Raw genomic sequence first — 13,143 nt, 5'->3', positions numbered from 1 at the left:
CTCGCGATTATGAAAACATCTGCACAGTAGACTACACTGAACAGCGGCTTGCGGTGAAAATTACTATTCTGAGGGTTAAATTAAATGCACAACGCCACTAAATTTGTGCAGACTGAGTTTCGTTTTAATTCAACAGAATTATGTTTTCAATTTTACCATGGACTCGATTTTCAATTAAAAAAAGTTTCTGTTGGCAACCGGATTCGAACCAAGAACCTTGGCATCACCAGGCTCGCACGCTACCACTCGGCTATCGAACCGGTTGATGTGAGAAGAAACAAAACGCACACAAGAAGCGTTGGTGGGTCGATGATCATGTTTTGCCATGGTAAATTTAAAAACATTGTTGTGCTTGTCATTACTGCAAGGCTCCTTTCAGTGTAGTTCAAATATAGGGGAGCCGTTGAAATAGAACGACTCGCGTTATATCTACCTGATAATAAGAGCTATGAAGTTTTTATCATTTCCACTAAAACTTGGAATCTTGTCCGCCAATAACAATCACTGAAATTGCAAAAAAAAACATTTCTTGTTAAGGCGTGGGTCTTCATCATGACCATACTGAGGGCGAACTGTTCGATTCCCGGTCGGTCCAGAAATTTCTCGTAAGGCATCATACACAAATTACGTAACGCTATAGGGGAAGGGGGGAGTCTAGCTTAGCGTTACGAGCCATACAAAATATTTTTGGTTTTCATACAAAAAGCGTTACATGGGGGAGGGGGGAGTCTGAAATCGCTGATCTTAGCGTTACGTAATTTGTGTATCATTCCTAAAGGAAATTTGTTTGACTTCCTTGAGCATAGAGTATCCGCGTGCCTGCCACAGGAAACATATGCAAAATGGTCATTGGCAGAGGAAGCTTCGGAATAATAACTGTGGAAGTATTTTTTTATTTCTTTTTATTCGTGAATTTTTACTTAACGTTATTCATCACACAAATTGTACAAGTGCTTATAGAACACTAAGCTGAGAAACAGGCTTCATCCCAGTGGAGACGTTACGTACAAAATCTGATCAATTTGTGTGCTTCGCGGACGACATGGACAGTATTGCCAGAACATTTGGAACGAAAGTGGAGCTCAAGCCTGAAACCTGAAGCAGCACAGACTTATGGTGAATGCGTAAAAAAACAAAATAGGGTATCGGGATGCTTCGTTGGCATAGCCCCCTCGTTCGGCCTATCTCAACGTTAACCAAAAACTCAAACAAACACGCATAACTGGATATCGGAAAAGCTATGCGGCAAACAACTGTAACATTTCGTTTCAATTTTGGCACTTTTGAGCATTACAAATGAATGAAAATGTCACTTTGTTTAGCTTTTGTAGACGCCATGATTCTTCGGCTTAGTGTCTATACACATGATCATAAATGGCATGATTCTGGAACATTCCGAACTGACTTTTCAATAACTGAACATTTGATGCGACGGTCAAAGACGCTATTTTGAACTTGTATATTTGTTTTCAACGAATAATAAATATTTTACAAGTTCAAAGTGGGCCGAATATTGAGGACATTTTTTTCACTATGTACCCAAATCTTGGCCCATCAGTAAAGTGACGTCAACAACACCGATAAAGTGACGTCAACAACATTGCTTGCGTAAGAACCAGTAAGAACGAACAGGAAGAAAGATTTTGTGTACGGAGACTGTAAAAATATAACACAATAATAGGGTTGCGTTGTTTTCGTTAATAAATTAAGAAAGAACTTAAGTTTAAGTAATTTATTTACAGTTTTTTGAAAAATTGGCTCCAAAATGTAATGTACAAGTAAGATTGGTGAACAAACAGAGATAATACTTCAGCAGAAATATTGAAAAAATGAGATAATAAGTGGTTCTAGTGCATGGAAAGCAATAGACCAACGTTGTATCGACTAATAGGCCAGTTTTTGTACCATAGACCAACGTTGCATACCATCGCATCGAGTCTTTTCAACTTAATAAAGTAAATTTTTGAATATTTACGTTAGTTTACTTCCAATTGGGGAAATATGCATTACCTAGAGTGTGTAATAGGGTCAACATATTATTTCTAGTGCTATTAATTCATGAGTTATGGTCAAAATTGTCAATGCGGCTTGCAAATTAGGCCAAGGAATGTACATATACCCTGCATGCTCGTGTACCGACTTTTCGAACCCTCTAAGCAGATTACCCTCTTTGAATGAGTGTAATCCATTATGTACCTTTTAATTCCGCTCTCTTTTGCTTATCCTTTGACAGATACGCGTATTTTTACTACCACTTGTAACCTACTGACTGGATAACTGACAATGAGAAAGTGGTGGTGGTCGAAATATGCATATCTGTCAAAGAATAAGCAAAAGACGACCGGATCCAGCAAGGTAGTAATGTCACGATAGACGGGAATGCCTTCAAGGTGATCAAGGAATTCATCTAGGGAACGTCCATAAATTACGTCACGCTTTGAGGGGGGAGGGGGGGTTCAGCAAAGTGTGACGACCCATACAAAAATTTCAGAGGTGGTTGAAAATGGTCGATTTTTGCGTGACGTAATTTATGGACGTTCCCCTACCTTGGCCTTGGATCCTTATTGACGACCGACAACAACGTGAGATGTGAAAGGCGCATTATCAGTGGGCAGGGCATGTTGCAATGCCTGACAACAACCTTACAAAGTTGGTGTTCGTTACCGTGACCGATCCGGTTGGCACAAGAAGGCGTGGATCGCAGAGAGCATGATGGGTGGACCAGGTGGAGTGTGATCTAGCAAGCATTGGGCGTCACCAAGAATGGTCCACTGCACGAATTAAGTCTGGCCCTTGGTCTGGCCTGCTTACTCTCACACGAAATTTGACGTTTGAGAGGTGTCGGCACCGCTCAAACGTCAAATTTCGTGTGAGAGTAAGCAGGCCAGCATAAGTTCGTGAAGAAGTTCATGGAGAGTGGCAGCCACGAACCGAGTATTGTGGCGCACTATTGTTGTAACTCATTTGTTTACGATGCTTTAAGATTGCTGATCTTGAAAAAGTCAACCATTTTGGCAGCCGTATTTGCATTCTATTATGTTCCACTTAAGATATTCAGTTGGTCAGCTCCAGAAGCACGTTCTCCTTAATATATTGAAAAAATAATAAAATTTCTTACCGTTATTTTTCAATCCTGTTTAAATTCAAAATATTAATTTAAATACCTATAAGCATTTCCATATAGTCTAGGGTTAGGCCCACTCTAGTTCCCATTCACTTAGTCCATGTTTTCATTGTCAAGACTACGTTTTTGCCAAAACTCATTAGCATTGGTTGAAAAATACGCTCTACATGACGCAAAAGCATTTTACAACTGTAAACATACTGGGGAGGAAACTCAATCGAATTTGTTTTACTTCCAGTCAGTCAGCCAGTCGGTCCGGCTCACAGCTGACATCAAATTGAAAATCTCAGTATTTTAGGCTATTTTTGGAAACGCAACTTGTCACACGCACCAAAACAGAACACGCCGCCGCCGTGTGCAAGCATTATTTGTGTATAACGTGTAAAAGCTGATCGTGTTGATTACTGATGAATTGCTCGTTGATGCTGCGGTGAATGAAAATGGAAATCATCCATTCATCAGTCGAGGTGATGCGGGGTGGCATTCGCATTACGTACGAAATCTCTCGACTGTTACTGTGTCATTTGGGTCTGGTATTCGAGCCGACATCTGTGAATCCAGCTGTGATCAGGTCGTCGTAGCATGATGGCACTTTAATGTTATAGCGAGTTACATTTACTTGATGCTCCATTTGGTATTTTCTAAATCGTTACAGTATGTGGAAATCAGTAACAAATTTTAAAAACGACGTATAATCAATGGTGTAACATTGATTATACGTCGTTTTCAAAATTTGTTACTGAAATCTATTTCAGAACAATCTTTTGGAGACCAACTTGTTGCTTGGTGCGTTGACTGTGAGATGATTTCAAATAAAGTATGTAGCTTTAGTTCCTCGAAAGTCAAGTGAGTTTGAGAAACACTGGTATAGAAAGTTCTAAACCGTGAAGCGTTGAACCGAAGTTTCTAGAGAATTGCGTCAGTGGTCATAAAACTGTGCTCCGTTATAGATTTATGCGAACTCATTTTGTTTTCAAGTCTTTGGTATACAAGCTGAATGGGCTCACTGCACAGGCTCCATGGAATAGTGGGTTTCGTAATCTTATTACTGTGTAACTCTCGTTGAGACCGGCCCACTATTTACACCTTGACTTGAAAATGCATTTGGTTATTCAATTTTATGGACCCCCATTAGTTAGAACCAGAATCATTTTTTCGGATCCTCGATTTTGGTCTATTGTTGGCTCATTTTAACTGTTTAACTCGAAGGTGTCTCCAAAATTCACTTCAAAACGAAATGTTATTGAAAAGAGGAAAGATAAAGCTACTATTTGCAGTTTTAAAAAGCTGGGTCGACCATATTTAACTCGGCCGCCATCTTGAACTTATAAGACCGAAACTTTTATTCACCCTGTTGGCAACCACCGATTTACAACATTTTTGCGTTAATCGAAAGCTGAGACATTTTTACACAACATATCAAAAAATAAGATATGTTTCTTTCTTAAATCAAAAGTTATTTACCGTTTTGTAAATCATGTCATTATTACGCAATGGGCCAGATGCCGGTTGTTTACATAAATGCAGCGTTATTTCACAATGTTAAGGAACACAAATTTAAAATCTGAACCTTCAAATGAAAAGCTGAAAGTTTCAGCTATTCAGAACACTATAAAAGCTATACAGGGTATTAGGTTCGTGAGTGCACACTTTTTAAAGGGTGATAGACGACCATAAATGGTGAAAAAATTGTTATTCGCATATGGTCAAATCCTAACCGTTACGTAGTTATTGGACATTCCATGTTTTTGATTATAATTATTATTGCCTTAACTAGCTATAACTTTGAAATGGTCAAACTTATCGCAGTTTTTTTTATCCTTATTCGAAAGATTATTGAATTTTCTATCAAATGGCATCTTTGAATCGATTGGTTTAGTTTAATAACTAAGTTTTCTAGAGCAATTAGCTCAAAAGTAGTGTGTTTTAATTTGTTTTCGTCAATTATGTTTGAAAAAATGCGTAATAATTTAAAAATTTTTCTTAGGCAAAGTTGTGGCCCCTGTTACACTCTACAATTCATTCTTTGACGTCAAACTTCTATCTCTTATCGTTTTCTTGCAATTTTGATTTAAACATCGCATTTCAGATCATAAATTTGCAACTGTCAAGGTAAACACTTTTTTGCGCACTGTGCCGCACATTTAAATTAAAATTGCAAGAAAACGATAAGAGTTAGAAGTTTGGTGTCAAAGAAAGAATTGTAGAGTGCAACAGAGTCCACAACTTTGCATAAGAAAAGATTTTAAATTATTACACACTTTTCAAAGATAATTAACCCGGGAGCGGTCGCGTCGTGTACTGAGTACACGCACCATGAAAAATGCACGCTTTTTGTACATAGCGTGAGCGTGGCGTCGTTGCAGGTAGTCAAAGACGCGACTGCTCGAGGGTTAACAATAAAAAATTAAAACACACTACTTTTGAGCTATTTGTTATTAAACTAAACCAATCGATTCAAAGATGCCATTTGATAGAAAATTCAATAATCTTTCGAATAAGGGTGAAAAACCTGCGATAAGTTTGACCATTTTAATGTTATAGCTAGTTAAGGCAATAATAATCAAAAACATGGAATGTCCAATAACTACGTAACGGTTGGGATTTGACCATATGCGTAGAACAATTTTTTCACCATTTATGGTCCTCTAACACGTATGTATATTAACATGTTCATAGCCACCGCTAGAACAGAAACGGGTTCAAGAAGCCCTTTCTCTTCCTTCCAACTTTCACAACACAGTATCAAGCTATCAGAGAACGCCTACGAGATATAATCTTTCACCTTACGCCTGGCATCCACGCACTAATGTGTGAACTCTATGCCAACCATATCCCACGAACACTCCGATATACGCATGAATTAGTGCATACGCAGAGGTATATTCGGTCTGCTGCTGACACAAGTGATTCAATCATCATTTTCCGTAATTTGTGGACGAAATCAGTTATCATATTTCAGTAACAAATTTTGAAAACGACGTATAATCAATGCTACACCATTGATTATACGTCGTTTTCAAAATTTGTTACTGATTTGATCTTTTAGTTCTTATTCTCAACAAACCAATAACAAAATCTGCCCATGATTAATAACTGCAAAATGTGTTACAGTTTTGTCCTTAGCTAGTACTTCGCCTTTACCCGGGTATTATCATCAAATGCGCATTTTGTACACAACATTTTCGTAAATTGCTTAAAATTTTAATCGGCACAAAACTTTGTAACGTTTTTCTTTAGTTCATATCAGTGTCGGGAATTTCTTTACAAAGTTGCAATTTTCAATAAGCTACGATATCATTCTTAGATGGTATTTACTTTGTTGGATTTGATTTGGTGAACTACATTTTCAATTTCCCAGAGCGTAAATGTTGGTTAATTCTCGTCCTTTGACCAAAAATTCTCTCCTCTGCCTGGAGAACATATCTAGACTCAGCTTTGCAGAAGCTACTATCAATTGACGATCAAAGTTTATGCCTACCACTCTACCAGGGTTGGTTATCCGATTTTTTTTAGAAGCGAAGCCTCAAATTTTTAAGGGCCAAAATCTCAAATGATGAATAGCGCTGAAATTTGATCGATTAGTTACCCGCTATTGTTCTTGAACATTCTAGGTCTCTACCAGAAGGCTGTTTCACAAGAAGTTAGGAATAGGAGTTGCTGGAAAAAGGTTAACCACATCAATGGAGTACTTATATTTTATTCCATTTGTCCATTCATTATGAAAGTGAAATGAAACTGTCAGTAAAATTAATTTTGATATGATCAAAATGACAGAGGATATATCGGGTTCAGCAAGGTTTGTTCTCTTCGACATTAGGGGTTTTCCCGGCCAAATTGCCTAAAACTTGGTCATATAATTAAGCTTGGTTGGGAAGGATTTGCCGCCAATTTTGATTTCAACAGGTTTCAAAAAAAAAACCATGAGGAAGAGAACAAAACTACCGAAATACAAAAGTTCCCCTATGTGTCATTAATCCCCTCAGGTTTTATTGCCTCCAACAATTCCAACGATGAGGAACCTAAGAGTCATCTCAACCGAAGAGAATGCTGTACCTGTCATCAATCTAAAATGACTTCACCCCTTCCTTATAATGACGAAGCCCATTATCGCCGGTTCAGTTCCTAATAACCACCTGGAAATTGCACTCCCAGAAATAGCGTAGGTAATCGCTGCTGATGTCATGCATATCGCTCATAAGACCACAAGATATACATGTAGGTGCGATTAGAAAATCAATATCATCCATTATCAGCGAGTATGGCATGTAGCAGAACTAGTCCCGAACTAAGAAGCACAACAACGACAAAAACAACAATGGATCATTATTGTAAAAAGTCGACCTTCCAGGAGGTTCAATTTGGAATTGCAAACAACGACCGGGTGCTTGCTTATAGCTGATTGCTCGCTTCGCTGAAACTGGTGTCTGTCTATGCGTTAACAAATTTGGCAACCGGTTTACCTTTGCATGAGTCAAGGCATGAGTCGTCGAACGAATGTTTGATGATTTGTACTGCGAAGTATTATATGCGCAGTGGTCTGGATAAAGCAAAATATTATGTTCGTTTGAAAATGGGTGTGCTGAGTTAAGAGCTGGTCAATGCCGTCATATGTACACGTCTTGCTATATTAAATATAGTGAGAATGAAAATATAGGATAATTGAATCAAAGACAGAAGTATGTAACACCAATGTCTTCAGTAATACCAAAAACAAAATAAGATATTTTTGATCATTTCAACATTATCATTATTTATCTTGATTAAATACAAAGTGGCACTGCATGACAAGTCAGGTTAAACAATTCTAGAACTATAGCTAAAACATTGGAAGCAGAAACTAATATATTTATATCCATTTATCTCTCTCAAACAGAAAATCTTCTCAAAATGAGTCATTCGTATCACTGCCACATAAAAATCTTCTCGTCTGCGACTCGGAGGCCGATGACACAGTTTCTAATCAGCACATCTGCAGTCATGGCGTTTTTTATAATAGGTTCATATAACTCTTCTCTCCACATCTCCAAAGGCTGCGTTTTAATTAAGCTTCGCTGATGGATTGTGTCGGTCGACCAAGATAGTAACGGAAGGTGCACTGAATTCGCATCAGCAGTGCCAGCACCCGACCCGGCGTAATAAACCCCTATACCCACGCCCACCACATGCATATGACTGCCTTGCCTATAGTGTCTCATTGTTAGTACGGCCAGCGGCAAATTACGTAATTCTTCCCCTGGCTGTTTGACGGAAACTTTGCATTGCGAACCACGTGAAAAATGCGCGTCTAGTTTATACTACTGATGACTGTGCATTCAATCTATAGTTGTGTATTGGTCCGTTGTAGTAGGATTTATTATTGGATGCCCGAGCAAACAACAGTAGTAGAAATACCTAGCACAAATTTAAACTTTTGTTTTCCTATACAAGCAACTATTGGATTATTATTGGAACCTTTCATCAAGGTTGATAATATTTGAATATCATCCAATATAAACAGTTTTTTTAGGAATATGTAACTCTATGATGTAGCTCCAGTAGATTTTTCAATGTAATACCTCAATATCAGGAAACACACTGGAGTTGTATTTTAACACACATTTCACTCCATTACTAAAAGCTTCGTAGCCCATAAAGGTGCGAAACAACTAGCAACAAATAATGGCTAGTTTCCACCTGGTAAGTACTGTGTAAAAGGATAGGACAAGTAATGGTCAAGTATAACATTTGCAATCAAAATTACTTTAGCGTTCGCAGTTGATAAGTAATTCGCAGCCAAAAAGATTTGCTAACAGATGGCACTGTCATGCGATACTGTCAGTCATGTTGTTAATTTTCTGTACGGAATAATATGTCAATGTATTATTGCATTTTTTATTCGTTGATAGACTTTCGAGCAAATCTTCGAAGAGAAGAAATAAATACTCACACGTCAGTTTGCATGGCAGTTAGCAGCTGAACGAACCATGTATTCATTGCACCAACCGAGAGCGTGCGTTCAATGTCAGCAGTGATAAAACCCAATCTATGGGAAAAGCGGTGGGAGAATACGGGGCAAAATCCGCAATATTCCGTGAGTAAAGTGACATGAGCCATTTTACGAAGTGACAACAATGTTGATGATGATTTTGATTTTCACGGGTTATTGGACGCAACCTCCTGTCAAAATTCATTCATAAAATCGACTCATAAAATAGACTATTTCTCTTTCTTTTTGTTTCTTCTTTCGCATCAAAGACATTAGTGTGCAAAAAGCTGTTAGTACACAGGGGCCTTAGGCCTATAGTACACAGGGTTAAAGATTTGGCAATGGAAGAACTCAAGATAAAACATTTGTTTGAAGTGCAACGGAATGCGGAAGCACTGTGGTATGTACTCAAAAAAAAATCTGCAACTCTGCCGTTGCGGTGAAACGCAATGAGCGTGGATTTCCTGCGGTTAATTTCAAAACAACTTCAGTTTGGTGAATAAATTTGTTTCCTGGAAGAAAGTCATTATGTGAGAATCTGCAGCTTTGCTCTTGCTCTGTCTTGCTCTATCGGTGGTAATTGTGGGACGATCTTGGGGACGATGATAGGTCGGGTTATAGAGAGAAAATTAGTGCAGTAAAAATCCAAAGATTTTAAGAACGAACTACTTGGTCAATCCATGAGATATAAAGAATTTAATACGGAAGGAAATTCCAAGAATTCCATTCTCATAAAAGAAAGTTATGATTTTATAGGAGTTCGGGTATTGTCCGAGATTCTGCAGGAAGCGGGAAAAACTATTTAAAAAACTAATAATTCGGCGAAGCTCCTCAAGTTCTTCAAAGAAGCCGTCGATCCAAGAGAAGCTAATGATTTCAAAAGAAGGTTCGGGACTCTGGGAGTTTTGGAAAGATGGTGTTTTGAGTTCCTCATGAAAATAGCTCTTAATTCCAGGAACAAGCTTACTAGTTCTCGAAAATTCCTAAAAAAGTTCTATCAGGAGTTCCTCGATAATTCCTTCAGAATGTCCCCCAGGAGTTCACGGGAATTCATCCAGAAGTTCTCCTCCAGTTCTTCCTCCAGAAGATTATCAGGAATTCCTCCGGAGCTTCCCGGAAATTCCTGTAGGAGTTCCCCGGGAGTTCCTCCAGGAGTTCTCCGGGAATTCTTCCAGAAGTCTCCCGAACTTTCCTCCAGGGAGTTCCCCGAGAATTCCTCAAGGAGTATTCCAAAAATTCCTCCAGGGATTTCCCAGGAAATCATCCAGGAATTCTCAGGTGAATCCTCTAGGAAATCCCCGATAAACCTTTCGAGAGTTCCCAGGTATGCCTCCAGAAGTTCCCCGTTAATTCCTTAAGGTTCCCCAGAAATTCTTCCAGGAGTTCTACGGGAATTCATCAAGGGAATTTTCGAGAATTTCTGCAAGAGTTCCCCGTGAATTCTTGTAGGAGTTCCCCAGAAATTATTGCAGAAAATCCCCGAGAATTCCCCAATGAGTTTCCAGGAAATTCCCCCAGGCGTTTCCCAGGAACTCATCTAAAATTACCTCGGTAATTCCACCAGAAGTTCACCAATAATTCCACCATGACTTCGGGAAACTTTCCAGGAGTTCCTCTGAAATTCTCGTGCAATTCTTACAGAATTCTTGCAGGACTTCCTTGAGAATCCCCGGATGGGTTCCTGGAGAAATTTACCGGACAAATCTCCGAAGCAATTTCTTGAGCAATCACCAGAGGATCTTCTGGAGCAAATCTCCAAAAATTCCTTCTAAGATTTTTCCAATAATTCTTCCAGAGATTCCTCCAATAATTCCTCCGGAGATTTCTCCAGGAATTGCACCGGAGATTCCTCCAGGAATTCCTCCAGGAATTTCTCCGGAGATTCCTCCAGGAATTTCTCTGGAGATTCCTCCAGAAATTACTGCAGGAATCTTTGGGGGAATTCCTGGAGGAATCTCCGTTGGAATTCCTATAGAAATCTCCGGAGGAATTCCGGGAGGAATTTCTGGAGGAATTCCGGGAGGAATTTGTGGAGGAATTCCGGTAGGAATTTCTGGAGGAATTCTGGGAGGAATTTCTCGAGGAATCTTTAGAGGAATTATTGGAGAAATTTCAAGGAGGTATTTCTGGAGGAATATCCGGAGGAGTTGAATGAGGAATCTCCGGAATATTTTTTGGAGGGATCTCCGGAGAAATATTCGGAGGAGTACCTGGAGGAAACTTTGGAAGAGTTCCTGGAGAAATCAGCAAAGATAATCCGGAGGAATTCCCAAAGAAATTGGCGGAGATAATCCGGGAGGAATTTTCGGAGTCGGAGGAATTCCTGGAGGAATCTCCGGAGGAATTCCGGGAGGAATTTCTGGAGGAATCTCCGAAGAAACCTCCGGAGGATTTTTAGGAGGAAGTTTCCCTCGAGGAATTTCCAAAAAAATCTCCGGAAGAGTTCCTGCAGGAATCTCCAGAGAAATTTCTGGAGGAATTATTGGAGAAATCTTAGAATGCATTCCTGTAGCAGTCCTAGAAGGAACTCTTGGAATGACCCGGAAGGAATTTCTGCGGGAATCTCTAAATAAATATCTGGGTGAACCCCGGAAAAAAATACTACAGAAATTCCTCATGGAGAGATTTTTTGTAGAACTTCTAATGAAAATCTCAGAGACATTTTAAGGCAATCTCCGGCGAACTCCTGGTGGATTTTCTGGTCGAGCACCTGGAAGAATTTCAAAAGAATTTTCTGCGAAATCTCAAAGAAAAACCTTCGTACGGAATGCCAGAAGATTCATCACAAACAATCCTTCGTGGATCTTCATTGAATTTCCATTCAATTCCCTGTGAAGCTTTGTCCCAGTATTTCTTCAAGAACTCCATGAAGTAACCGTCAGAGACCCAGCAGAATTCCTCCCACCGTAGTGCGAATCCGTAGTCTGGATTTTCCAGAAGCCCACCCAAAAGTTATAAATTAAATCATTTTCCCCACACGCACGAAAAAGTACATTTCAATTTCAATAACATTTCCTGAGGAAACGAACGAAATTTCTTCAAGTCCAAATCTTAAACAACCTGGTGCCTTTTTCTTTCACATCCTTATTATAGCATCGTTTCGTTAAAATGCTGTCAGTTAAACAAATGTCAAAATTACTTACGGAAAAAGAAGGAATTTTACTTGAGCGCTCTACTTGGGAGCAGGAAACTAAGCTTAAAATGGAAAAACATGTGAGGTGAAATTAAATAGGCACAATGGTCCACTACACGAATTTATGCTGGTCTGCTTACTTTCACAGAAAATTTAACGTTTGAGCGGTGCTTCTTCATCTATACTCTCTTGCCTCATGGAATTTTGGGAAGTTAATCCCGAGAAAATCCCTGAAATCCAAGAAAACATTTCATTCTTTTAGAATATCTGAAAGAATCGCTAAAGAAAGTTTGGTAGTAAATCCTGAGAGAAATTCTCAGGGGAATCTCGGCAAAAAAATTCCGCCAGCATATCCTGTAAAAATCGCGGCAGGAATTCGTAGATAAATTCCGGAAGAAATATCTAGAAGAATTCCTGGAGGAACTTCTGGAGGGATGCTAGAAAGAATCTCATGAGGAATCTCGAAAGGCATATCTGAAGGAATTTCTTGAGATATCCTGGGAAGAATCCTTTATTCAACCTTGGAACAATCCTTGGAAACAGTCTAAAAAAGCTTGTCGTATCTATCAAAAGGTTTAATACTTACCTACTAGGACGGAATTAAAAGGTACAAAACTGATTACTCTCATTCGAAGAGGGTATTCTGCTTAGAAGGTTCGAAAAGTTGGTACAGGATCCTGGAGGTACCCCGAAATGAATTCCGGAATAAATATTAAGCAGAATTCCGTGATTAATCCTTAAAAGAAGCCCCGGAGGAGTCCTCCCAGGAAAATTCCTGTGATCATCCTTGGAGAAGTCCCAAGAAGAATCCCTGAAGAAATCTGGGGAGGAATCGCGAGACAAACCAGTGATGGAATCTACGAAGAAGTTCCTAATGTAATCCCTGGAACATTCCAGAAAAAAAATCTGATAAAACCA

At 39.1% G+C, this 13,143-nt stretch overlaps 1 protein-coding gene across 11 annotated transcripts in view; it reads left to right on the top strand.

Moving 5' to 3' along the window:
- The window catches only part of LOC115257360 (probable phospholipid-transporting ATPase IA), a 356,682-nt gene that overhangs the window by 176,497 nt on the left and 167,042 nt on the right, over window positions 1-13,143 (top strand). The gene's annotated exons all lie outside the window — the stretch shown is intronic.

Source organism: Aedes albopictus, chromosome 3 (genome assembly GCF_035046485.1).
Source record: "Aedes albopictus strain Foshan chromosome 3, AalbF5, whole genome shotgun sequence".
NCBI classification, from domain to species: Eukaryota; Metazoa; Arthropoda; class Insecta; order Diptera; family Culicidae; genus Aedes; species Aedes albopictus.
The sequence above is the reverse complement of the archived record's forward strand: the minus strand, read 5'-3'. Positions and strand labels throughout refer to the sequence as shown.